This window comes from Hemicordylus capensis, chromosome 4 (assembly GCF_027244095.1).
Source record: "Hemicordylus capensis ecotype Gifberg chromosome 4, rHemCap1.1.pri, whole genome shotgun sequence".
In the NCBI taxonomy this organism is placed as follows: Eukaryota; Metazoa; Chordata; class Lepidosauria; order Squamata; family Cordylidae; genus Hemicordylus; species Hemicordylus capensis.
In genome coordinates, this window is record NC_069660.1 from 142447402 (window position 1) to 142475346 (window position 27945).

The 27945-nt window shown below is 42.4% G+C and overlaps 1 long non-coding RNA gene across 1 annotated transcript in view; it reads right to left on the bottom strand.

The window, feature by feature from the left end:
- The window catches only part of LOC128323618 (uncharacterized), a 91374-nt gene that overhangs the window by 21983 nt on the left and 41446 nt on the right, over positions 1-27945 (bottom strand). The window contains exon 2 of the long non-coding RNA XR_008306391.1: positions 26634-26688. This is a non-coding gene — a long non-coding RNA (uncharacterized LOC128323618). The remainder of the gene's footprint in view (positions 1-26633; positions 26689-27945) is intronic.

Below are 27945 nucleotides of genomic sequence, written 5' to 3' on the forward strand. Positions count from 1 at the left end.
TGGCTGCTGGTTCGTTTCCGGGTCCAATTCAAGGTGCTGGTTTTGACCTTTAAAGCCCTAAACGGTTTGGGCCCGGGGTATTTGAGGGACCGCCTGCTCCCAAGGGTTGCTGCCCGCTTGACGAGGACATCTGAGGGGGCCCTGCTCCGGGTGCCAACAATGAGAGAGGCCTGGCTGTTGTGCACTCGTGACAGGGCCTTCTCTGTTGCTGCCCCCAGACTCTGGAATGCTCTCCCAGTGGACATTCGTTCCTCGGACTCCATCACGGCTTTTAGAAAGCTTGTAAAGACTTGGCTTTTTACCCAGGCTTTTACATAATCGTTTTTACTGCTGCTTCTGGGTGTTTTTATTTGTTGTATTGTTTTATGCCTGTTTTTATATTTTTTTATACTTTTAGCATGATGTTTTTATTGTGTTTTTATTGTATATTTTTAACTTTTGTAAACCGCCTTGGGGCTATCTTTTAACGAAAGGTGGTATAAAAATGCAAAAATAAATAAATAAATAAAATATACACACAGAGGGGCCCCTGAAGACAAAGGACAGCCACACAGTCACCCAGAGGAATGGCCAGTGGGTACATTAGCACTGGAAGGTGGGGCTAGCTGCCTCAATTCTTCTCCCTCTTCACACATTCACAAAACACAAGGCTATTTGAAAATAACTTAATGCTCTGTCCTAATCAAACTGCTAATACCTCCTTTTTCTGCCACATACCCACAGGCAGAACACTGGTATCAGACTCCACCTTACAGGTGTATTACCCCTTATGTAATCTGTAGCCATTTGGTCCCATTAAAGAATGTTCAACACATCATGCTTCACCAACAGCGATCAATGAAACAAACAGAAGACAGTCACTTGACAATATCATATAGAACTAGCTGGGCCAGGCACAAGCATCTATGACTCCAGCAACCGCTGCTGCCTTTTTCTTTCTTCCCTGCTTCTTCTCCCTGTCGCCACTTTCTGGCCGGCCGGCCCGCTTCTTCTTGCCCCCTCTCACTCCCTCTACCGCTTTCTGGGCAGCCGGACTACTTCTTCTCCTCCCCACGCACCGCTTTCTGGTTGGCCAGCCCATTTCTTCTCCGCCTGCCTCCCCCTACCACTTTCTGGCTGGCCAGCCGGCCCACTTCTTCTCTCCCCCCATCTGCTTCTTCTCCCCCCCCCCTTTCTGGCTGGCTGGCCAGCCAGCCCGCTTCTTCTCCGCCCCGCTCCCACCACCACTTGCTGGCTGGCTGGCTGGCTGGCCGGCCACTGCCACAGCCAACATTTTCTTCCCCCCACCCATCCCGTGGCTATCTGGCAGCTCTCCAAACTCTTGCAGGAGCTGCTACACATAGGAGTAGCCACGGGTATGCTTTAGAGAATTAAATATATAGTAGGGGTGTGCACGGAACGGTGTCTGGCCCGGTTCGGGGCCTCAAACTGGAACCGGACTGGCCTCGAACAGAACCGGGCCAGTTTGGTCCGGCCCCCATCGAACCTCCACCCCCCCCATTCCAGTCCAGTCCGGACCAGTCCGCAAATTCTTTTTTTCAATTTTTAAATGTTAAAGAAGTACCTGTAGCCCCTTCAGGGGGCTTTCTGTAGCCGCGGGCCTCGCAGAGGGCATTTGCGCATGCCAAAATGGCAGCCGCTCACTTGTACGGAGGCCCCAAAGGGCCAATAAATAATAATAATAATAATAATAATAATAATAATAATAATTATAATTATTATTATTATTATTAATTCAATTTCTATACCACCCTTCCAAAAATGGCTCAGGGAGGTTTACACAGAGAAATAATAAATAAATATGATGGATGGATCTCTGTCCCCAAAGGGCTCACAATCTAAAAGAAACATAAGATAGACACCAGCAACAGTCACTGGAAGTACTGTGCTGGGGGTGGATAGGGCCAGTTACTCTCCCCCTGCTAAATAAAGAGAATCACCACATTAAAAGATGCCTCTTTGCCAAGTTAGCATGGGGTACAAAAAGGCTTTAGTTACCGACCATGGCGGTGATGAGAAAGGCCGGCGGGGTGGAGAGGGAACCTGCGCAGACACACACACCCCTCTGTGGCTACAGCAAGCCCCCAAAGGGGCTATGAGTACTTCTTTAATTTTAAAAAATAAAAATAAATAAAAATTTGCGGACTGGTCCGGACCGGACCCAGCTGTCCAGTTCCGGTCCGATAGAACCAGGGGGGTGGTTCGGTTCGATCACGAACCCACAAACCCCTGGACCGAACTGTCAGACCACCGGTCAGGTTGCGCACATCCTTAATATACAGATGGAATTTACCATGTTGACACATCCTTTTCCTTTTATAAATGTTATTGTTGTTGTTTTTAAATTTAAGATGGATGGGGAATCAACATTGGCTGAACACAGTAGGTCCATTCACATGTTATGTTCAACACTTGAACAATGAGTATACAGTTTACCCAGGTTCAGATCTGTACATGGGTACAGTCATTCACATGTGCAGTCGAACACAGGTACAGAAGTACACTTCCTATCTGTATCATGCATTTGAAAAGTCAGTATACAAGTTTACTTTTAAAATGAACACAGGCACAGTCATTCACACAAACATGTATATGAGTGTACAGACATCTGTACACTTGTACAGAATAATGTCTGAATCAGGCTAATGTGTATATCTGATGGGGGCTGGATACACTGAATGAAAGTATCCTCTATAATAAAGAGCTTGAGTGTGATCCCGTGTCCCTGCCCGTGTCTTTCTCGGCCGTTCTGGGCATGCGCGGAGCGCATGCCCAGAACGTCCGAGAAAGATATGGCCGCAGAGACATGGCGGCCATGTTGAGGGAGCAGCGGGCCAAGAACGAACTATGGGGAGGGAGAAGCTGGGATCGGAGAGGGCAGAGGCGGCCAGCTGAGGGAGAAATGGCTGCAGGAGCAGAAGTGGGGACCAGGGATGACAGAAGGAGGAGCAGAAGCGGGGACCGGGGAGGGCAGAGGCGGTCAGCTGAGGGAGAAACGGCCACAGGAGCAGAAGCGGGGACCGGGGAGGACAGAGGCAGCAGCGGGAGGAAACGGAAAAAGGATACGACCAGCCGAGGAACAACCAGCCCAAAAGAAATTAAAAATTAAGTAGTCATGAACACAAAAAAACCAAATCATAATTTTGCACTAAGCACAAAACCCCCCGCCCGCCAAAACACCCGGCTGCGCCTGGCCCAGCCCTTCTGCTGGAGGGCCCTTCTGCTGAAGGACTGCGGGAGGGGCGGGGGCAGCAGAGGAGGAGGAGCCCCCGCAGAGATGGCCGCCTGCGCTGCAGTGACGCTGCCCAGTGAGTGCAAGTCCAGACGGGCAGCAGAAGCCTCCCGCGGCTGCCGCAGCCCGGGGTTGGGTGAGGTGCCCTGCCAGCCCACAGGAACGAAGCCTGGGGCTCTGTGCCTGAGGCCCCAGCAGGCTCTGTCCCTGGCAGCCGCTGCAGGCTGGGTTGAGAAAGAAACCCCGCATCTGGAACGCTGGAGAGCCGCTGCCAGTCAGAGCAGGCAGTGGTCAGTCGGAGGGACCAGGAGTGGCGCTCAGCAGGTGGAAGCTTGATTTGTCAGGGGAGGAGCCTCGCCTCGGTGGGTCTGCATATGATTAAACATAGAATAATACTGAATAGCAATACATGTACTCAGGGGTGTAAACGTGGTGGGTTAGGGTGGCTCAAGCCCTCTTCCAAATTAGGGGCTCTTCCAGTGAGCTACGGCCCCATCCTGCTAATTATTGTGAGGATAAAGGCCAAGGCACCACCGTGGACTTTTCAGCCCTGTCCCCTCTTCCCCCACTGGTATCTCGATGCCTTTATGGGGTTTGAAAGGCTGCCGGTGCTCCTGGTTGCTCTGTTTCCAAAAGGGTGCTGGAAAAGGTGCAGAAAAAGCTGGGGGCCTGGGCTGGGCTGGAGCATTTGGCCTGCAAGAGTGGGGCCATGGCAGAGCCTGGAGCCCATCTGCTTTGCATGCAGAAAGCCCCAGGTTCCCTCCCTGGCAGCTTCTCCATGTAGGGCTTGGGAAAGCACAGCTGGAACCCCGGGAAGAAGAGAAACGACGCCGGCAGGACCAGCCAGGTCAGGGGATGAGGAGAGACAATGGGGGCGGGACCGGCCCAGCCAAGGGAAAAAGAAAAAAAACCACGGCGGCAAGACTGGACTGGACCCGCAAAAGAAAGAAACGGCAGCAGCAGATCATATCCCTACTAGCGCCCGTTATTTTAACGGGCTTAAAAACACTAGTCTATAATTAAACCCCATATAGCTTCATTCTCTGCTTATAACATTCTCCTTATCAGCTTTTAGGTCTTTCCATTCTTATTTATTTCTGTTATACCAGTGTGCATGATAAAGCACAGCATGAAAAGGGAACCTGATGTGCCTGTGAGATCGTACATGCTATATGTCATCAACATGCAGAATCACTCATGTGCAATGGTAAAGTAGAGGAGGTGAGTCCTACAGGGGGCGGGGGGAAGGGGGGAGAGCTGCAGCAAACTGCATATGCACCAGCATTGAAATTAATTTAGAAATGATCGATTTAAAATCAGAACAATGGCAGGGGGAAATGCAGGGCCCAAGTGAACCCACAGGATGATACTGGAATGGAACTGGGAATATCTGGTCTTTCCTAGGTTATGATGTTTCACATGTTAAGATTTCAGAGCAGCAACATCAAAACTACCTTTAAAAGTTGCCCTTGCGGAAAGTTAAATATCTAGGGGAGGGAATTAGAGTCCAAAAAGCATGAACCAAGATTACATGTGCACAGCTGAAATATCCTCCCCTCCTTTGAAAGAGTAGCAAAATTATATACAAGCCACATGACACCATGTGGTTTCTACAGCTATGGAATTACAGCATTGTGTGCCAACTGAAGTGCTATATGGAATGTGGCAAAACAATTCACAGAACTCAGCTATTGATTATTCTTGCAACAACAACAAGAAGTCTTAAGGTCCAGCATTTATTGCCACTATTTTGAGAAGTGGAATAGATGACAGCCAAAGGTTTAAACAAAAATATGTACTTTCCAAGGTGATTTAAAACACACACACACACACACACACACACACACACACAAACAATGAGAGGTACTGTTTCCTAGACTTGTTTTGCATTTGACAAGAGATCTCCAAAACCCAGCAGCTATTTTCTGAGTTTAGGTTTGCACAACATCATAAAAATTACTTTTGTTCAAAGCCAAAGAATCAATAACATTCAGTTTACCACTGCATCAGCATAACAAATCCATGCAATCTTTATTGATTACATGTTGACAGGTGTTTACAGATTGCAGAAAATGTGTGGCACCCAGTACACTGTAACACAGAAGCTATGAAGGCAAACAACAAGAAATCTGAAATATTATTTAAAATACCATTTGCGGTACATTTGAGGTACATTTGAGAAGGTTAAGCATGTTTAAGCCCTAGTTCAAGGTTTCAAGTTCCCTCCCTGGTTTCCACACGATAGGGCTGAGAGAGATTTCTGCCTGCAACCTTGGAGAAGCTGCTGCCAGTCTGTGAAGACAATACTGAGCTAGATAGACCAATGGTCTGACTCAGTATATGGCAGCTTCCTAAATTCCTAACCTAGGTTGTCAATCTCACTTACATGATGGAGAAGTAAACCCCACTCTTCCCTTTCACCAAAAGTCCAATATGGGTGATCCACACAGAGGCCTGTAAATACAATGTCCAAATTCATATGATCTTCCCCACTTCAAAAAAAAAAAAAAAAAAAAAAGAGAGAGGGATCATATCATGCAACTGTAGTGGATTGAGGTACATGGTGGAGGGGAAGGGTGCCCACCTTCTCCTTCACCATGTAAGCAATATTGCTACCATAGGTAGCAATATTGCTACCATACCATAATGCAGGCTAAATAAATACCACTAAAATCAATGGGCTTCTCTACCTAATTGTGCATATTAATTTTTACATACTAATTGTGCATATTAATTGTACATACTAATTGTGCATACTAATTGTGCATATTAATTTTCTTGATTTCAATTCAGAATTGGGACTCATTCACACCAGCCTGTACATCACTGTTGCACTGTTAAGGAACCTTTGATCAGTTCAAGATCAAGCCCTCTAACCTCTTTCCATGGGCATTTTTCTCTCCCCTTTGAAGACTGAGTTGCACATGATCAGAGAAACCATGTAGTGAAACTTCTGTTTTGTTCTACCATTACATACTGCAGGGTAGGAATGGGTCACATGTTTAAAGACTCTCTGACCCCTTACATTTAAAAAAAAAAATCCACCCTGTGCAAGAAAGCTGGTATATCACAGGAAGAATATTTTGGGCTAGCTTTCCCTGCTAGTTCTGTATTTTCAGGGACTTTTTCATATAGGAAACTATTCAAACACTCAATTCCCCACCTGCAGTCTGAAGATATGGTCCAGAAACTGAACTTTGACATGACACTGCTAGCTGAGTAGCTCAACTCTAACTTACTCTGAATTTACTCCAACTTACCAGTTGCAGGGGAATAACAGCAGGAGGGAGGGCATGCCCTCAACTCCTGCCTGTAAGTTTCCAGCAGCATCTGGTGAGCCACTGTGTGAAACAGGATGCTGTGCCTGATCCAGCATGGCTGTTCTTCTGCTCTTGTGAAAGGGGTACTGGTGCAGATCCCCCCAATGCATCTGAGAGATTCCTACTTCATTTTCCTCAACTCCCTTGAAATGTATTTTTCTCCCCCCACAAATGCCCTTTCTGTTCCCCCAGAAATATTTGTGGACCTCAAGCTTTCCCTCTATCTGCACCCCTCATTTTCTCTCTCTCATAAAGTGTCCATTTTTGCTTGAAAAAGGCATTTAGCAAGTCAAGAAGTGTTATTGTTACATGCACTAACGATGAGATTCTAAAGGAGTTACAAAGCTGTTTTGAAATAACTCCAATCTCCTGCCTTTCCAGCTTTCCTATCACGTTTGCACCCAATTAAATACCGAAACCCTACAGAAGTAGGCCAAACTACTCCCCCACCCCGCAAACATGAGCTGGCTGAATATCTTTATATCGTCCTCACTGTACATACATTATGTATATGCAGTGCTGCTTTGATGTATATAACGAAGACACTCATGAATTCTACAGTGAGCTGGAGAAAGAAAAAATAGCAACAATGTCGCAGTGGAATCCTACCAGCAGAAATACGATGGTCTGTATCGCTGCATATATGAAGAAAACGCTGAGTCTGAAATTATTTTGTAAAGGAGAATCAAACAAATTTTAAAAAGAAAAGAGACAGGATAAAATGCAACCCACATATGCTACAACAAATACTCATTTGCAGCATCTGTTTATGGGCCATTTGGATGAACAGCCCTCACATGCAACCAAGGAATGTGCGGGGAGGGTGCCAGGATGTCTGTGGCAGTGGCAGATGTCCCAATGGGTGTGCTATCACTGCAACCCCTTTCTTCACATGCTGGGTTGGTGTCATTTGACCCAGCTTGGAGTGTCTGTATATTACACTGGGATCAGAATCCAATCTAAATTATTTGATAGGGCTAGACATGACATTTTATTTATTATTTTTATTTATTAAAACATTTTTATACCACCCAAAACTTACATCTCTGGGCGGTTTACAGCAGAATAAAAACAAAGTAAAACATTCATTAAGACAAAAATTGTGGCGGGGGGGGGGAAACAGACACATTACAACAATTTAAAATTTTTAAAATAATATTTTAAAACAGCATTAAAACCATTAAAACAACATTAATTAAAAGCCTGGGTGAAGAAATGTGGTTTTTAAAGACTTTTTAAAAGCTGCCAGAGAGCCAGCGTGATGTTGTGGTTAGAGTGCTGGACTAGGACCGGGGAGACCCGAATTCAAATCCCCATTCAGCCATGAAACTAGCTGGGTGACTCTGGGCCAGTCACTTCTCTCTCAGCCTAACCTACTTCACAGGGTTGTTGTGAAAGAGAAACTCAAGTATGTAGTACACCGCTCTGGGCTCCTTGGAGGAAGAGCGGGATATAAATATTATTATTAATAACAATAACAACAATAATAATAATATATGTCCTGATTCCACTACGATGAGAATTCCCCTGTCTCAACAAATTCACTCAATGATATAGAGTGGTAAGAGAGAAATGCACAGTACAATTCTCTTGTACCTCAGGGCATGAGTTAGATAGGGATCATTTCACACAGAGCTCCCTCCCTCCCTCCCTCTGAGGGACAGCCCAGTGTGTAGTGAGTGCCTGCTAACTGGGCAAGGAGGCACCTTTCAAAGTGGTAATTGTCTTTATATTCAACAGTGCAACAGAGAGCAATTGGCCCTATTCAACCCTAGCACAGCATCTTCCCAGTAATTGTTGCTGGTGTTTACCTTATGTTTCTTTTTGATTGTTAGCCTTTTGGGGACAGGCAACCATTTTCTCATTGTTTTCTTTCCCTGTAGACCACTTTGAAAACTTTTTGTTCAAAAGAAGTATATAAATATAGTACTAGCAGTAGTTCTGCCCTTCAGGAGAATGCTGTATTGGACTCTGTTGTGGTGATGTTGTTGTTGTTGTTGTTGTATCACACAGTAACTTCTGTGGGGCGGTTTGAATTAAAATGTAGTGATTGAATGATTGTAGTCTGAAAAAAATTGAAAATTTAGAATTGACACCTTACTAATACTATGTTGATCCAAGAAGAGGCATTACCTGAACCAGTTTGGATTTGGTATTAATATAGTTGTTATAAAGAGGAGGGGGAAAGAGCAGAGATAATATTAGCCATGCCTTCTTATAAAAGGTTTTATATAACAAATTGCCAAATGGTAGCCTTCCAGAGTTTTCCAATTAGAAGAATCCCATTGGGAAAAGTATGCATTAATGCCACATATCCTATGATAATTAATTACTAAATCAATTTCATGAAATAAGATGCAGTGCATACGCAATTTAAAAAAAAATCATTGTGGTCTGGGTGTATTTTTTAAAAGTGGAGGCATAATAATCATATAAAGCAGTTTCTACTGGTCATGAATTTAAGAATTCTGATATATGTATAGCCCCCTTAATTGCTTGCAGCTTGTTTAGTGCCCCTATATCATGGTATTGTTGCCATTCAGCCAGCTAATTAACCTCTTTTATTAGATGCTCTGCCCACCAAAATCACTTTCTAGTTTATAGTTAATTACCACATTCAAATCCCAAAGCCACACAGCTTCCTTAATGATAAGGGTAAATAGCCATCTTTTCCTGAACTGTAAAAGAAAACAAAATATGTGTGTGTGGATATTTCATTCAACATACTGCCTGCTTTAATTACTATGCACAAGAATGCAGTTCAACTGAAAAAGCCTGGCTTTAAAACTGGACAAATATAGAACACGAGGAGATTAAGGGGAAGTAGGAGCTCAAAATACTGAAGAAGATGCAATGGATATTTTACTTCTGAAGCTTCAGCTCATCAAATCCTAGGGAGAACAAACTGCTAGGAACTTCCTCAAAGGAGATCCACTGAAATGAATCGCAGTCGTACAAGTGAACAGTTATGAAGCATCAGGAAAGAGTGGATAAAAGATTAAATATCATTCTGTAGGGCAGTGTTGGACTGAGACCAAAAGGATCTGGGTTCAAATTCCTTCAATCATGAATGATTTCAGGAATGGAAATACCCACTTCAGCAAACACTGATGCTGTTCCAATGCTACCTTGTCCCCAGAGCTGCTATTAGTGCTCAGTGCCATTTTTCTTCCTTTCTTTTGCCCTCACTGTCCACAACCCCATTTAACTATATTCCATTTAATCTGATTGATTGTGGAAGAGCTGATTGAAAAACTATTCTAGAGACAATTTTAATGGCATTCAAGGATTTGGGTGTGGGGTGCAGAAAACAGGAAAAACTGAATTTCAGAGGTGGGTAAGAAATTGGTGGCAGCAACAGCAGGGGTTGGTTTTCCGCCTTTCCCTTTCCTTTTTTACATTTTATGCTGCTCCTTTGAAGTGCTAAAAGTGACTGACAGTCACTTCCTGGTGACTGGCTCTATCTGCCTGCCATTTTTGTTCTTGGAATGCCCCTGGAATGATGCTACATCATAATGTAGCATCATTCTCGGAGGACGTTTGATGGGGGTCGGGGGACAGTGGCTGGACAGAGCTGACAGCCAGGAAGAGATCTAGAGTTTGCAAGTGCTGGTTTGCAAGGCTTGCAGCGCTCCCCCAATCCTTACGGTGGCAGTGGCTGCAATATCTGGCCTCCTCGTATGTGTGGAGGCCAGATATTCTGGCCGCTGCTGCTGCAAGGATTGGGAGAGAGAACTGCAGACCTGCAAGTAAGTGCCTTCTATTTGACTTTTAAAGGTACCTCTCACTCACTGCTCCCCTGCCGCCCTTTACAAAACCTTTTATAACTTCAGAAACAAAAGGGGAATCCTCATGGATTCCCGTTTACTGCTGCTTGAACCAGCGAACCACTCCATGAGCAAACCATGCTTGGTCCAGTTCGATCGCAGATCAGACCACTTTTGCAAGGACTAGTGTTGCTGAAACAGCTTGATTTGGGGCTGCAAACAGCACCCCTCTATGTGATTTGGAGTTGCAAGCTAGCAAGCGCCATCTTTGATACCGAAGCTCACGGGATCGTGAACTCTGCACCAATGTTCCCTATAAGAGGGATTCCCAGATGTTGTTGCCGCTGGGAATGCTGGAGCTGTAGTCAACAACATCTAAGAGGGGAATCCCTCCTACAGGGAACACATGCCAATATTTGGCAAACGATGCAATTTGGTCGCTTAGCACAAGCAAACATGGGAGAACACTGCCCAAGGTCATAATAACAAATGACTGCAGGGAATCCACAATGGCCTCTCTTGTATAAAGGAGGAAGCTAGCAAGCAGACCTGCATCAAAGAGACCTTCACAAGACCTTCCCTTCCTTGTCAATGGGATTAGCCTCCCTAATTGCTCCTACAGCTACTCAGATAAGCATGGCACACACCCAGTCTTCTATGATAACATTAATGAGCTTGTAAGGAACGAGAGGTAGCATCCTTAACAGAAAAGAAACCCCCTCTCTCTCCCAGGAAGATAAGTACTGGTCTGAGATAAGGCTTTTGGGTTTACCCATTCAGTACTCCACGCACACCTGTTGTCCAGCAGTTCCATCTTTTATTCCTTAAAGATCACAGCCACTTGATTGGTTCATTAAAACATGACCTTCTTTGTTGTTACACACGTGTTTCAGCCCCTGCAGTCAGGGCGCTTGACTTGTGCATTGCCCCAGGGCATGAATTTGCCTATTTGTATCTCAGATCCAAGCACAAGTTTGGAATACTCAGGACACCCAGAGAACTCTCAGAACCTACCCCAGGCCCCAGGACCCCACTCCCCCACTTACACAGACATATACCACACTGGTTCTTCAGCTGACAAATGGTCACACTGTGCTACTTGCTTCTTCTCTTTCATGCCTTTCTACTTTGTCCCTGTGAGGAAGTCTACCTGCGTACTCCAACTTGCAAGTGTACCCAAAGCACCAATGGATCAGTACTGGTAATACTAATAATCTATCCCTTTAAATCTCCTCCCTCTCTTCTCTCTCCTCTTTAAGTCTACATCTGGGTCCTCTCTCAAGTAAAGCCTTAAGCTGACTCATTGACAATTCGGACCTTAAGCAAAAATCCCTCTATGTGAGATTATTGTTATTACGGGTAGTTAGAATTGTATTGCTTTCCGTAATTACCTTACTCTCTTCCTGTACCCCTTATATCCTTGAATAAATCTGATTGTATTGCACTACTGCCTTCTCATTATTTCCAGACCAAAACTTTGCACAAATAGATACTGTAATGAACTGTTCCATATCATCATGCTGATTCCCCACACTAGTCTAAAAGTACCACCAGAATGTTTAGCCAGCACTCCTGTATAGTTCTATCAGGGGCGTATCTAGGGTAGAGCAGGCAGGCACATGCCCTGGGCGCCACTTGAAGGGGGGCACCATTTTTTAAAATGGAAAAAAAAATTAAATAGCCACCGAAAACAAAATGGCCACCACGCATGCTCAAATGGCCTCTGCAAGGCCCTAGTATCTGGGGAAAGTCAAATTCTCCATTTATTTTTAACACATATGTAATAGTAATGCTACAATGCATAGTAGAGAATTAGCCAGGCACTTCTGTTTAGTTTTCCAAGTACACCTCCACGTAGTATTTGGGTATTTCATGAGCCCCAGCATACTGAAATTTGTAGTTTTCCAGCATTTTTTGGTCTGGCTATGTCCACTGCTAAATAGTTTTTGAAATATTAAAAGATTAATGAGCTTAACTTGTATTTTTCAGCTGATATTATGGCAAAGTTATCTTAAAGATGGCTGTCAGATTTTTGGACAGGGGGCGCAATTTCCGTGCTTGCCCTAGGCGCTATTTTCCCTAGATACGCCTCTGAGTTCTAGTAACACTATTAACAGTTGAACTAGCCCGGTTTGTGAAGGATCACTTTGATCGTGAACCAGTTCAGCACACCCCTATAATCCAGTTGCCCTAAATTATTTTGAGTGAAGACTGAGGCAGGGGTTCACTCATCACTACTTTAAACATACATTCATGGCACAAACTAGTGCCAAAAGGATGCTTTTCAACATGCTCTGTGCACTATGGGGAAAATGGTGTGTGTGGTGGGGGGCTTGTATAGTATTCTAGGGGTAATATTTCTGACATTAGCCTTTGCTGTTCAGAAATACTAGGTTAACATAGTTTGGTGCCCCTACTCTAGGAAACAGAAAATGGTTGGATATTTGGTCTTGCTATTCCCAATTTGAAGATTTCTTCCTATGTACATGGCCACAGTAACTATAATATGAAAGGAAAACATGTCAAACACACACATCAGAACAAAAAGTTGAAATGAAATGTAGCATCAAGTAGTTATGAAAACACGAAGCTGCTTTAGACAGAGTTGTGACCACTGGTCATTCTAGCCCAGTATTATTTGGATTGGTAATGGATTTCCAAGGTCTCTGGCAATTGTCCTGGTGAGTCCGAGACCCTTTTAGTGCAGGTGTTATGGGAATTAACCTAGGAATTTATGCCTGCAAACCATGTGCTCCACCTCTCAGTGATGGATCCTTCAAACAGCATCACTAAATTAATAATGTTGTATAACCATCACAGATTACAGGAACTTCTAAATATTGAGAAAGAGATCAGTTGTATTCTATCCAGTAATCTTTTGAAGTTTTTTGTTTGGACATTTGTCTCAGGGGAGATTCTGTAGAGAATATGGGGGGAGGAGACAGAAAGAAAACGGAGGGAAAGGAGAAGGAGAACATGGAGTTGTTGCTGAAGAAACCTTTAGTTAATTCTACATAAGATTTCCTTGTGTGTATTAGGGAAGGAGCTATAAAACAAGATCCTATCGACTTATAGTCACCTATACCATCAGTATAGGATTTCTCATATTTCAATGGCACATCTTGAGAAAGAGTTTCTATTTAGAATTTTCATAAAAATGGCTACCCTATTCTTCAAGAATGTTTTTCACCTTTCCATTGACTTGGTTTTGTGAAGGACTGGAGACTTTTGAGAAATGGGCAGTCATTTACTAATGCCTCTCATTTTTCTTCTGGTCTTGTCTTCTAATTGCCACAAGTCTTTTTATCTGTTTATTTTGATGTTGGTTTAAGGCCGTGAACTATTATGTATCATGTTGTTTTAATCTTATGCGTCTAACAGAGCACTTAGCTAGGGGACAGCAGGAGATTGTTCCTCATCATTAAATTAACTCCAGATTTTGAGGTTGTCTTTTCATCTGCAGCAGAGTTTATTTGATTTTTCAAATAATTATTTCTTTTTTCCTCCCTTTCCCTAGGGTCTGAATTTTCATGTATTTAGTCTGACTTCCATTTAACTCATTGGCAACACCTGTTAAGAAAAACAACATGATAACAGGCATCAACAGCCTAATTGACTGCTGTTATGAGAAGCTCCAGTAGAGAATAATTTAGCCAACAATCATCAGTATTTTTCAAAGGGAAGACAGCTAACTGGCTGTGAACTGCTGATAAATATCAGAGATGGGTGAGCTGGCCCTGCTTCACAACAGATTGTTTTTGGAAATAAGTCAAACTGGATTTTAAAAATAAAAAATAAGGAAAATTGCTCATTTCTGAGCCAATTCTCAATTCACCCCACAAATCCACTCCCTCTGCCCCCAAGCCTCTTCCCTTTCAGCAAAACTGAGGCCCATCTGACCAAGTCAGCAGTGGCCTTCCTCCTGCTGCTGGAAGAGGAAAGAAGGGGGATTCAGTCTCTCCTGAGGTGCAACTACATTCCCCAACACACAGCCTCCCTCCATAAGAGAGTGGCTTGCCCTCCTTTCCTCTTCCAGCAGCAGCAAATCTGCTGATGATGATCCAGATGCAAAGGCGTAACTATAGGGGGGGCAGGGGGGGCACGTGCCCCCGGCGCCATCTTTGCTGGTCACGTGGGGGGCGCTGCCATGACCCCTGCCGATCCCAATTAAAAAAAAAAAACATTTAATGCAAGAAACGCGCCGCGGCGCCCAGGCAACCCTCACTTCCGGCTTCCATGCGACTTCCCCCTGCATACAGAGTGGCAGAATACAGCCACTCTGTATGTGGGGGAAAGTCGCATGGGAGCCGGAAGTGAGGGTTACATCACTTCCGGCTTCCATGCGACTTTCCCCCCGCATACAGAGTGGCAGAATGCAGCCACTCTGTATGTGGGGGGAAGTCGCATGGGAGCCGGAAGTGAGGGTTGCCTGGGCGCGTCGGGAGACAAGACAAGGCGGCGGGAACGCTGAGAGTCCTCCAGCTGGAGGCAGGAGAGAGAAGCTGCTCGCTCGGAGGCAAAGCCCAGTCCAGGAGCAGTAAGTAAGGGAGCCCTGGCGGCGCCCCTATGTATTCTGCACAGGGGCTGGCGGAGGGAGCAACCTACCCGCTCCCCGCTGTTTAGATTCCCAAATCTTCTGTGAAAAGGCGGGAAAGGGGGCAGAAGCAGGGAGCCTGCCTGCTGCAGAACCGTGTTTGCATTTGTTGGAGCAGCCATAAACAAACAAAAAAACCCAACACAACCCACCCACCCCCACACTAAAAATAAAAAGCCTGGCAAAATAGATACGTTTTCAGAAGCTTCATAAAGGACAGAAGGAAGGGAGCATTACACATTTTTGAGTTCCAGATCAAATGCACTCTGTGTATGCTCCAAGGCATTCTGTTTAATTTCATTTGTTCTTGGCTGAGCTTTGCCGTGAAAAACAGGCACCGGGGCTAAGACCTCATGAGCAATGGTTAAAATAAGCTCAGCCAGTGATTTGTAAAAGCACTTAGAAACTCGAATAAATCTAGAGGGAGCACTCCAAACTTTACTGGCTTGCATGTTCTGGAACTTAAATGCTTGGAAAGCATTAAAAAAATAACACTTGTCTTGCTTTCTGTGGGCAGAAGATAGATGTTTATTCCACTGGCTTAGCTGAGTGTGGTAAGACTGTGGAGTAAAGGGGGGGGGGGTGGCAGTGTTTATGAGGGCTTCAGTTCATAGCCCACCATTAACTATAGTTAATAAGAGCTAAATATATCATTTTACTATAAGGCTTCATATTATTTTACTATATCAGTGTCCTTGTCATTGATATATTCAAGCAACTACATATGGAAACAAAGTGGTATGTGACCTGTATTAACAAATGTCTCTTTGTGGTTTAGTTATTGTGGGGCTTTAAGATTGTTTTTTAGCCATAACTGGCACAAGTTAATGCACATACAAACTTGCAGTCTATCCACTATAACCCAAAATGTGTCACTAAAAATCATGAAGGTGCTGCTCAGTATATCTTGGTTTTAATATGATGTGTACTGATTGCTGCTAGATGCATTTTCCCAGAAAGTGATTTTGTTGCTTTAAACACAGGCTGAAGTATTCATAAAGAGTACAGGGTTACACTTTGCAGTGATTGTATGGCAGTGAGTGGCGATTTAGTGCTACCAACACTGTGTTTATTAAAGACAGTAATTGCCATGAAATTTAATGGAATACTGCTGTCATCCAGATATCTGGCTACTTAAAAAGAACATAGGAACATAGGAAGCTGCCATATACTGAGTCAGACCATTGGTCTATCTAGCTCACTATTGTCTTCACAGACTGGCAGCGCCTTCTCCAAGAAGAACTTACAATGACTCCCAATACTACTCCTACACCTGCCTCCTACTTTCACTTACTGTAGCTTTTCTCATTACACTGTCACTTAGTGAAAGGCATACAAATGGAGGAAGCACTAAGTGACTACTATGAAGAAATACCTACACGTAGAGTGCTATCTAATGAATAATATAAAAAGTTAAAATAAAAACACATTCAAATCTCTTTTAGCAACAGTGGCTTCTAATTGTTGCTCAAACAGATTAACAGATTAACAAGCATAACTTTCAGATAAATTAATATTTGAATTTATGGTGTACCTTCAAAATTGCATGGCCTCCTGAATACACAGATATTTTGTAATAGCCCTAATCACAGGGGTGTGGCTTGAGGCCAGATAGCTGAGTTTGTGTTTATAGAGGATCACTTTCTGTACCAGGCAGAATGTGAGCATAGGCAGGCACTGGTGGAAGAGCAGATTACGTGACAGTCAGATGTATGTTGGGGGGGCCGTGGCGGGGGGGGCGCAATTTCAGTGCTTGCCCTGGGCGCCGTTTTCCCTAGTTACGCCTCTGTCCAGATGGCCACCATTGTGCTGAAACAGAAAGGCAGCAGATTGGGAAATCAGGGTTGAGAGATCTTCTGCAGCTCAGATTTTTGAGCCAATACTTGTTTTCTACCGAGTCACACCCTTAGTCCACCTAGCTAAGCATTGATTGTTCTGATGAGGAACAGCTCTCCAGGGTTTCTGATGCATCTTTCCCAGTCCAATCTGGAGATGCAAAGAACTGAACATGGAAACTTCTGCATTGACAGCATCTTCTCTACCACTGACCCCTCCCAGATAATTGCAAAACTTTTCTCCTCTGAAGTGACAATTGCACAAAGCTCATTTCTCATCTCAAGCCCTGTAAATTTTGCTGGCATCTCTACTAATGCCACATTTACCTGCTATATGAGATAATAGCATACACCACAAATAAACAAATGCCATCTATTAGCTTTCTTTGAACAACCCATGTCGCTTTCACCCAGGTGAGAGGGAGGCAAAGTTGGGTGTGAGGTCAAACACAGGCTTTTTGTTGCAGTTAATGGCCCAACATGCTGTGGTACATATCGAGGGGAGGAAGAAAAAGACCTTTGCCAATCCTTATGCCAAAACATGCCCCCCACCTTGGAATCTAGCCTCCATCAAAAATGCTGTGTAATAAAACTGCTGCATTTGTACTTTGAGGATTGGCCTCCATTTTGGACAAACAAGAATCATATGACAGGGGTCTTGTGCTTTGATATTTGGGATGAAAGGAACCATGCCCAGTGTTCTTGGATTTTTTATGAGTCCAAATTACCAGCTAGGGCTCTGGAATCCTTGTTGGATCTCTTGGTTCTAAAAGGCAGACCAACCAACCAACCAACCAACCACACCCTATTCTAATGCAATCAGAACAATTTCTAGCTACTGGTTAAAATGGCATACCTAGAGTCCTGCTGCCTTTTGTGTTTCTAACAAAAAGTGCTGAATCACTTCTCTTCTGACTCCTGCAAGTTATCATACCTACTTCTTGTCTAGAAAAAAGGAGACCATGTGCCCTTTTGCTATCTCTTGTTTAGTTTGATATCAAACTCCTATAACTAGACTTAGAATCCAGGTTATTCCAGGCATGGAATAGACACTCTGTCCAGTGCTGCCCTGGTATTCCCACAACTGAGTACATGCCTTTGCACTCAAACCAGCTCCTTGGAATTGGTTTGTGGCACACATAATTACAACATATCATAAACACAGAGAAAGATATAACCCAGTATAATTAACAGATAGAAGAAACATTTCCTCAATCCTTTCTGAAGGTCTGACAAAATAAATGTGTTTTCAGGTCCCATTTGAAAGTTACCGAGGAGGGTACCACCTGAAGATCAGGTGGTAGGGAGTTCGAGGGAGAGGGGACTATCATTGAGAATATTTGCTCATGTGTCCCTACCAACTGAGCTTCAGAAGGTAATTGGGCATGCAAGAGAGCCTCTCTAAAATATCTTGGAAGTTGAGCAGATTTGAATATGAGAAGGCAGCCCTTCAGTTATTTTGCCCTGAGCAATATAGTGCTTTAAAGTTCAAAACCAGCATGTTGAATCATGCCTGGAAACACTTTGGAAACCAGCATAGCTGGTACAATAGCAGCATTCTCTGGTATCTGTCACCTTTTCATGTCAATCTCAGCAGACTAGGAGCCGGGTCTCACGATCGGTTTGGGGAGCTAAGTGGGAAGAGCGAGCTAAGCCTGCTCTCCCCGCACACGAGCAGGACAGGAGCCATGGGTGGCCAGATCGGTCACCCACATGATTGCTGGCTCAGTGACGGAGCCAGCAGGGGCTGGGGGGAGCGGGGGCCGATTGGCCCCTGGAAGCTCCAGCATGCCCTGTGCGAGTGCGCAGGGCATGCTGGCGAGACCCCCAGAGCCAGGAGGCGGCTTTTTGCCTCCCCTCCCAGGTCTCCTCATGAGTAGCCACAGTGTGGAGCTGCGCAGCAGCTACTCTAGATTTTTAAAACCAGGTTTGCGGAGTGCTCACTCCGGGGTAGTTAGGGTAGGCAGGGGTAGTTAGGTGGGTTACTCGCTTAGGAACCACCGGGCTCGCAGCCAAGCCTGGTGGTTCACACGATGGGATGAAATTGGGCTGGCCTTCACTAGCCTGATTTCATCCCATCATGTGAACAGCCTCTAGGAGAGGAATAAACCACTCACTCTTTTTCTACCACTCCTCGCTACCTTCTCATTTTCATTTTTTCCAATAAGGAGCTTGGCTACGTTAGTTCTTCACTTCTCCTTCCTTCAGTCTCACCAGTGCAACCAATACACAAGTTATTGCATTGTGCTTTTTCAATAAAATGTCTTTATTTTGAAAAGGTCTTGGTTTGCCCTCCTGGGTGATACTGCACTGTCTAGACCTCATCTGAAGTTATTCATATTTGCTGTTCTGTTGCTAGTCAATCTGGGTTCAGTTTACTGGATGGAGAATTGTTGGCTTCCCCAGCTAGAAGTGTTTGTTTCAGTAGGGAAAGGGTACCCCTAGCCTCCACTTTCAACATAAGATATCTTCAGAAAACCTGAACTGGTTGCCAGTTATAGGCATGAACTAGATGTATAAAAATTTCAGGGACATGGATCCAAATAGGTGGTGTAACAATACTTCCAAATACTGCATTTGTGCAGGAATAGATTGTGCCTTTTCTCTTTCAAAAAATTATAATAGGTCTACCTGCAGTTTTCACAACTGTGGTTAGCATAGTTTATCAAACCAGAAGGACCAAAGTTACTCTGACAAACACAGTTTTGTTTTTTTTTTAAAAAAAATCACATTCTAGGAAGACAAATACAATCCCCAGCAGGTAGCCAGAGATAGAAAGAGAGAGAAGATATGCACATTGACTATGGTAGTTTCCCCCTGAATCCTTTGTTGTATTTTATCTAGTAATCTTTTGTGTTTTGTTGTTTGGAGGTTTGTCCCAGTGGAAATCCTGTAGAGCGTGTGGGGGGTGCAGTCAGAAAGAAAAGGGAGTGAAAGGAGGAGAAAATGGAATTGCTTCTGAATAAAGTTTTCATTGAACCAGTATAAGGTTGCTTCATGTCTACAAGGGAAGCAGTTATACAACATCTTCTTTTTGAAGAATTCCTAGTTTAGTTGTGCTGAAATCTTTCTATATCTATTTCCAATTAAAAAAGGACCTTGTAGAGTTCACTCAAATAAATTTCATCATAATGAGGACATCCACTATTGCTAGCATCCTGAAAACCTCAGGCTTCCTATGTCACAACAAGCTCTTATATAGGCTCTAACTAGATAGAGGCCACTTCACCCCTCTAATGCCACCTGTTGTCAGTTACTTCTGAACCTGATCACTAGCTCTTGCAGGACTTTGTGATCCCATAAGGAAGCAGGCCAGGACTCAGTTCTTGCAAGCTACACCAGATTGTAGACGCCCTCTGTGCCTTTTCATCTCCAATTCCTTGGAAGCCTCCCCATTTCTTTTCCAGTCCAATTGGCAAGTTCTTCGGCCACCCATCTTCTCTTGGCTACAATCAGTATGTTGGTAGGGGTGAGCTTGTCTCACCCTGCAGGATTCTTCACACTAAATAAGGAGTACAACTTCTTTAAGAAATTACATTCGACAAGAAAAGCATGATGCCCTTGAAGCCAATTTTTTTTAATTTAACGTATCACATGGAAACATAAAACGGTGCATTAGTGAAGATACTAAGCACAGCACAGCTGGTGTGCAGTTTTATTACCAACCATCTTCACATACGAGGAATGCTCCACATTACAGAGTGGGGTATTTTGCAGTGACTCTGATTTACAGTTAAAATGACTCAGAAATAATTGAAGGGCGAAAGGTCTCCTCTTGAACACAACAGAAAAAAAAATCCTGAGGAAATTAACTTTTAAAATTGACATTGTTGTATTCTTTTAAATCAACATTTTCTCACATTTGTGGGACAACAGAATAAAGTCTGTACAGCTACATCACAGAGGTGACTTCACAGAGATTTCAGTCATACATTCCTTTACAAACATTCATGGCACTCAAAAATGAAACGGAAGAGATTTCAGAAGCTGGAAATTGTAGTGTGACAAGAATCCCTTATCTCTGCTTGGTCCACAGTGAAGTGTGCTAAAATGATGGATGAGAATTACTGTTTTTCCTCTCTCAGCATTAACAGTATTTCCTATCAGTACCAAACCATGCATTACTGATAGACTGTGTTTATTTCAAGTGAGGTAGGACTCCAGCATAGGAGATCTGGTAAAGTGGGGAGGAGGGAAGAGTGGAATTCCCACTTGCTAGAAATCAGTCTTTACTAAAGGCAAGCAATCAGTGACTGTTCAGGGGTTATAAATTTACCATAGTGGACGTCTAAGCTTGACTTTTTATCTTAAAAAAACCTGGCCAGGAAATGAAGCTAGAACAAGTGGACAAAGACAGATCTCAAAGCATGGGAAGAGCCTAGAGATGAATCTGGAAAGTCATGGGCAAGATCTGGCAAAGTCAAACCCCTATTTCAGGGATTCTCAAACCTGGGTCCTCATATGTTCTTGGACTTCAACTCCCATCAATGGCCTTTGGCCAGTGGGGCTGGGAATGATGGGAGTTGAAGTCCAAGAACATATAAGGACCCACGTTTGAGAATCCCTGTCCTATTTATAACTTTTAGTATACCAAAACTGAAGCTTCTCCACTGGGGGGTGGGGGTGGGGGGGCTTCAAAGCAAAAGAGGCATCAACTCCCTTTAGTTCAATTGGAAATGCAGCCTCATTGTTCATTTCAGAGACAAAATTTTAAAAAGTACAATGTAAAAGCCCCAGAGATGGGCAGTATCTAAAATACAAGTATTTAAAATACATATTTTTAATACTTTTGTATTTCGTATCTAAAATACTTTCCAGAGATGTTTTTTGTATCTAAAATACATTTGCTCAGGTATTTGTATTTTAAAAATACATTGCCAAAACCAAAATACATCCCAGCCAATCATTGCTTTGCTTTCTTGCTTCAGGAGCTTTTTATTGCATGAGGTAGCCTTTGAGGCTGGAGGTGACCTATAGCCCTCTGACTAGTAGCCGATGATAGACCTCTCCTCCATGAAGTTATCCAAACTTCTCTTAAATCCATCCAGGTTGTTGGCTGTCACCACATCTTGTGGCAGAAAATTCCATAAGTTGATTATGCATTGTGTGAAAAAGTACTTCCATTTGCTTGTCCTAGATTTCCTGGCAATCAATTTCATGGGATGACCCCTGGTTCTAGTGTTATGTGAGAGGGAGAAGAATTTCTCTCTATCCACTTTCTCCACTCCATGGATGATTTTATAGACCTCTATCATGTCTCCTCGCAGTCATCTTTTTTCTAAACTAAAAAGCCCCAGGTGTTGTAGCCTTGCCTCATAAGGAAGGTGCTCTAGGCCCCTGTTCATCTTGGTTGCCCTCTTCTGCACCTTTTCCAGTTCTACAATGTCCTTTTTTTAGATGTGGTGACCAGAATTGTACACAGTACTCCAGGTGTGGCTGCACCATAGTTTTGTATAAGGGCATTATAATATTAGCAGTTTTATTTTCAACCCCCTTCCTAATGATCTCTAGCATGGAATTGGCCTTTTTCACAGCTGCTGCACATTGAGTCAACACTTTCCACGAGCTCTCCACCACAATGACCCCAAGATCTCTCTTTTGATCAGTCACCAACAGCTCATATCCCATCAACGTATACTTGAAGTTCGGGTTTTTTGTCGCAATGTGCATCACTTTACACTTGCCAAATCCTTTTGCTTTGTATATAAACTAGAAGCTTTTTTAAAAAAGCTTTCTTTCTGAATAATAGCTTGGGTTTAGGGGAATCCTGAGTCACTCCTCTAAAATACCCCACCCCATTGCTCTTAGTGCTCCAAGAATGGCATAGAGAGAAAGGAAAGTGGGGAATGGATTAATTGGGGTAAAAGGAATTTTTCTCCTCTCCATATGATTTGACCGATTGATCCACCATAAATACAACTTCTGGCTCATTTGACTATGCCAAAGCTATAGGATTGCAGCTTTTGTCATGACTTTCAATTATTTCAAGGGGTCTACTCTATGCAGGATTAATATTGGATACATCCTGTTGTATTTTGATTTCTATTGACATACGTTGTGGATATTTTGCCCCCACCCCCAAAAAAAGTCTTCAGGAGGGTGATGAGAATGGAGACACATAGCAAAAAGAAACAAAGTATTATGTTATTTTGGAATTATTTATCTGCTTGAGTGTTTAAAAAGCTGGAAATACTCCAAGTTTTTGAAAGACAAATTCAAGCAGATTAGTATGTTGGATGGGTATCCCATTATTAGATGGCTATTTTTAAATATTTCATACAAGTCTAATATCAAGTGGTCCTTTAGAGCAGTTATTTTCCTTTGCTGGGATGATTCCCAGCCCAGAAGGCACAACTTGAGTGATTTAATCTTTTAAAAACTTGTATTGCTTCAAAGAAATGGAAACAAATTTGGATAAGTAACGAACATTTTGTTTCCTTTTTTCAGGCGTTGTATTTTGTATTTTAAGATGTATTTTAAAATACGATCTTGCATTTTTATTGCTTGTTTATCACATATTTTGTATTTATAATACATGTGCTCAGGTATTCGGTAGCTAAAATACTTTTAAGAAGTATTTTGCCCATCTCTGGACAGCCCCAAATTCACCCCACATCTATGACTGGCCCAGACTTTCAACTTTTGGCAAGTTTTAATTGTGGAGTTGCTGCTCTGTGTCAGCAGAACTGTAAAGGCTGAAAGAAAGCTCCAAGTTGCCTCCCTCATTTTGTGCTATTAAAAAAAGAAATTTAAAGGCCCAATGCCTCTGTGCACATGCAGAGAGCCTTTCTGCTGGACTGGATTTTATTATCAAAATAATTGAACAAACAATGCCTCTGGCTAAAGCAAAAAAGGTGCAAGGGTTATTGCATAAATAATCCCCAACATTTCCCTCTACATCAGGCAAATGTAATTAAGAGACATATTACATCTCTTTCTGATCAAACAAATATAGAAGAGCTATGTTTCCAAACATAACTTTACTTTAGTGCGTCCTGGCAAAATCTGGCAAATAACAGATGTAGCCTAGCAGAATCTGATAGGGATGTGTACAAACCGGCACATGGCTGGTTCAGTGGTGGGGGAGGGGCGTTACCTTTAAGCAGGAGGGAGGGTGCTCTTAGCCCCTCCCACCCCCACCACATTTCCCCCACCGGCGCTGTGCCAAAAATCACCAGCGCGGGGTGGCAGCATACCCTCTTGCCATCCTGGTCAGCTTCAGACCAGAAGTGGCTGTTGAGCATGCACACATGATTTTTGGCACAGTGCCAGTGGGGAAAATGTGTTGGGGGTGTCATGAGCACCCTCCATCCTGCTTAAAGGTAATCCCCCCGTGGAACTGGTTCAGAAATCCAGAAAAGGGCCTCCAACCTGGTTCGTGCACATCCCTAGAATCTGAAGTTCTCTGGCTTTTTAGATTACAATATTGGTTCTCTAAAAGAATGCAGTTATCCAGTTTTATTGGTCCAGAGTCCCCAGAGAGTTCAGCCACATATTTAGTGTTTAATGCAAGAAACATTGGTTTTAACACCAGTAAATACAGAACAAACATATTTGCTGCATAAAGAATGGAACTTCTGTAACTCTCAAGATGGATCTGGAATACCTCAGTTGGATGCATCAAATAGATTGCACTATACTTGCACGATGCTTTCCACACACTTTCCATGCACTATATTTTCCACACACAGGACATACAATATTGATGTGTTACTATGGGAACAGCGAACAAAGAAGGTAAACTTTTTTTTTAAACTAGCATTACCAAGCCCTAAGCTGTATTTCTCAGAGTTTCTGGTCAGTCCTGCACCATTAAATATTATTTATTTATTTATTTAACATATTTTTATACCAAGTGAATTCAAATCTCCACTCCCCCATTCCCAGATTATTGGCAGTATAATTCTACAGGCACATCAATGCCTGTATAGTTCAGGCGAGGAGTAAAAATAGCTTTAAGACAAATGGATCAGGGTTGCGTGCTCATAGCCCCAGATCCTGGACTTTACTTCCAGCTCACGCATAGAAATCCCACTTTGTGCAGTTTTCCTCCCACAAGATATGGACATCTGTATCTCGATTTATACTCTTTGGCAGGGTATGCATTCCTCTTCCAATAATTGGTCTAGCTATGCTGTAACTAGAAAGCATTCTTCTAGCGTGCAAACTTAGCAGGATGCATTTGACATTTTACTGATGCCCTTTCTTGCATCCTTAGTATTTATTATTCCACTAAGTTGAAAAATGTCCAGACCAGATTTAAATTAAAGCCTGGCCAGCTGTATGTGAAATTTTATTTTTTATTTTTTTTACAGCTGTGTGCTATTCAGGTCCTTTTGATGTACCATAGAATGTGTGCTTCCAGATTAGTGTTCATTTGGAAATTGTCATTCTTTGTTCACACACATTTTACGAGGCATTGACATGATGTCATCATCATATTGCCTCTCTCCTGTGTCTGTGCCTATTGAATTTTCAGAAAACGCAACTTTTTTAAATTGATGAGAGCAATTCTAGCAACAACAAAAATTATTAACAATAATAACTGCAAATGGGTTGAGGGTTCCAGAAAATGCTAAAGGAGGTCTGGTTAGATGGACACAAAAACACAGCTAACGTTTGGACACAAAAATGCAAACAATGTTCTTTTCAAGACAGTCAGAGATATACCTACTCTGTTTTTCTGGTGCCAAAGCTCATAGGACATCTGCCTCACCTGTACAGAGCTACAGAGGAGGCTATTCCAAAGGGGGAGATCTCTTGATATTCTGGCTCTAGAGAAAGTACTGAGGAGAAGATTTTTCCAACTCAAGTCTTTGTGTTGATCCTCTCTGTTGTTTTGCATCTAATCTTTGGCTCAGAAAAAGTGAAGGGGAATCCTTAAAAAAGTCCAAAAATCATTATCTCTCCCATTTACATGTGATGGCAAACATTCTCTTAGAAGAGATAGCCTCTCAACGTCAAAGGTGATTACCTCTTCTAAGATGGTACCTGTCATTTGTAAGTATTTAGATTAAAAATAGTATTTTTTAAAAAATGCTCACTGATAAATGAGAAAGCTTTTTAGTTGATCAAAAATTTTAATTGACTTATCTAACCACAATTATTAAGTTAAAACTGGCAACATAGGGAATTCTAACAATACAAAAGATCAGGAAAAACTCATATAATCCTAGGTTATAGAATATAACTAAAAAAATAATATAAGTGGATATTTTCATGATAAAAATTATGTATTCGGAATAAGATGGTTTAAAACTCAAGATCATTTTTTTAAAAGTTATAAAACATTAAAAATCCTCATTTTTAAAGGATCCCCCCCTCATACACACACACACACCGATTAAGTATTATAAAAGTCCTCAGACATACAATATGTAGTAATATTGTACTTCCAAGTGAGCTGAAGTCCTGTTCGATTCTTACCAAGTCAGTGCTTTATTTCCAAGTGAGTTGAAATCCTTTTAAAATCTTGTCCAGTCAGACACATTTCGACTAAACATCTTCCTCAGTGACTTTCCTTTATCAATTTTCATGACAGCATAATGCCTCCAGACTCAAAGTCCCCTTCTCATTTAATGGCACATTTGTCTTCTGTATGTTGTGCTCTTATTAGAAAGGTTTTTAAAAATCCAAATTTTGGCTTAAAATACAAAATCTAATGCAAAATTTACAGGGAAGGAAAGTTTTCTCCCCCAGACCCCACATTCCATCTTGTAGTAACAGAGAATCAAACTGTCTCAAAAATAGGTGTGTCCAACTCCACTGATGAGCACTGGAGGTTTATCATTGGTTAATCAGCTAAACTTTAGCTGATTAATCTGCTGATTAAATCTTGCAGCCCTAGTGATAATCATCATTTTGTCTGCACAACTTAAGACTCACCAAAGCAAATACAGCCCACCAGGGACTCAATAATCCTTCTGAGTTTTCTGCCTGCCTGGAACGAAAAGAAAAAGAGGAATTGTCAAGTACCTGCCAGCCTAAAATACATGGCGAAGACTTGCATTTGGCTTAGTGGGTCATAAGTTGTACAGGCTTGATTTATGTCATACCATTAAAAACAGTAGTATGGTGTTAAAAGGGAAATGAGATACAGAAGAAACTTATTACTGGCAGCAAATTCTCAAATAATAGGATTTTCCAGTGTGAGAAGTACAATCCGCATGACATAGAAGTTTGGAACAGGGTAAAACTTTGTTAATGCTGCAAAGGAGGCATGTGTGGGAACTGGAAATCATTCATCATTCTAACATTCTTTACTAGAGACTAAAATGAGATAAAGAGTTCTGTTCAAAACATGGTTTCTGGTGCTCCAAAGTTAGCACCTGTCTCTTTGTTAACTGCTACACTGTGAAAATGTATCTGGTGTTTACAGTCAAAATGATTGGACTTTTTCACAAAATGACTCCCCCTTTCACTTGCAAGAAGATTTTGGCCACAATTTACAGCCCATTACTCTACAGCAGTTCCATTAACTTTAATAGACTTGCTCTGGAGTAAAAGGGTTGTAGATCAGCCTCTTTATTAAATGATGTCTCAAAACATTAGGCAATTGAGAGAGCAATTCAATGCCCACAGATTTAAAATGTGGATTTTAAATAACAATTGCCCTTTGTAAAAGTGTAATCCATGATAATGAGATTGTCAGAAAGAATTTCTGTATCTTACTTGATATTTCCCCCCAACAATAAATGGTTTAGTTGTTAGATTAGAGAGAAACAACCTGCTCTATTAACTTAAGAGCACATACATTGGTACTTTATTTAGCAAAGAATTAAATATATATATAACAGGTTTCATAGAATCTCATGTGCAGAATTTAGTGATGTTTTGTCATTATGATCACAGATGGCCAAGGAACCTATGGCTTGGGTTTCCTGTGGCTTTACAGCACTGAATAAATTTAGAGGGTTGTTATTTTTTTAAGCCAGTGTTGAAGGTGATACAATAGAGATATCATTGCTAACACTCTGTAAACTAACACCACTATCACTTTGGGTAAAAAACACTTTATTCATTTTTGTAGTATTTGAAAATATATGCAAAACCTTTTCAGCCAGAGATAACACTGTAACCAAAGAACCAAGTGCCAGAGGAAAGATTATCACAGCAGCAGGATTAAAGCCATTCTCCATCTTTTTTCTTAGGATACTTTTCAGTTGATGCAGCCTGAGGGTGTGGACAGGAAACTTGG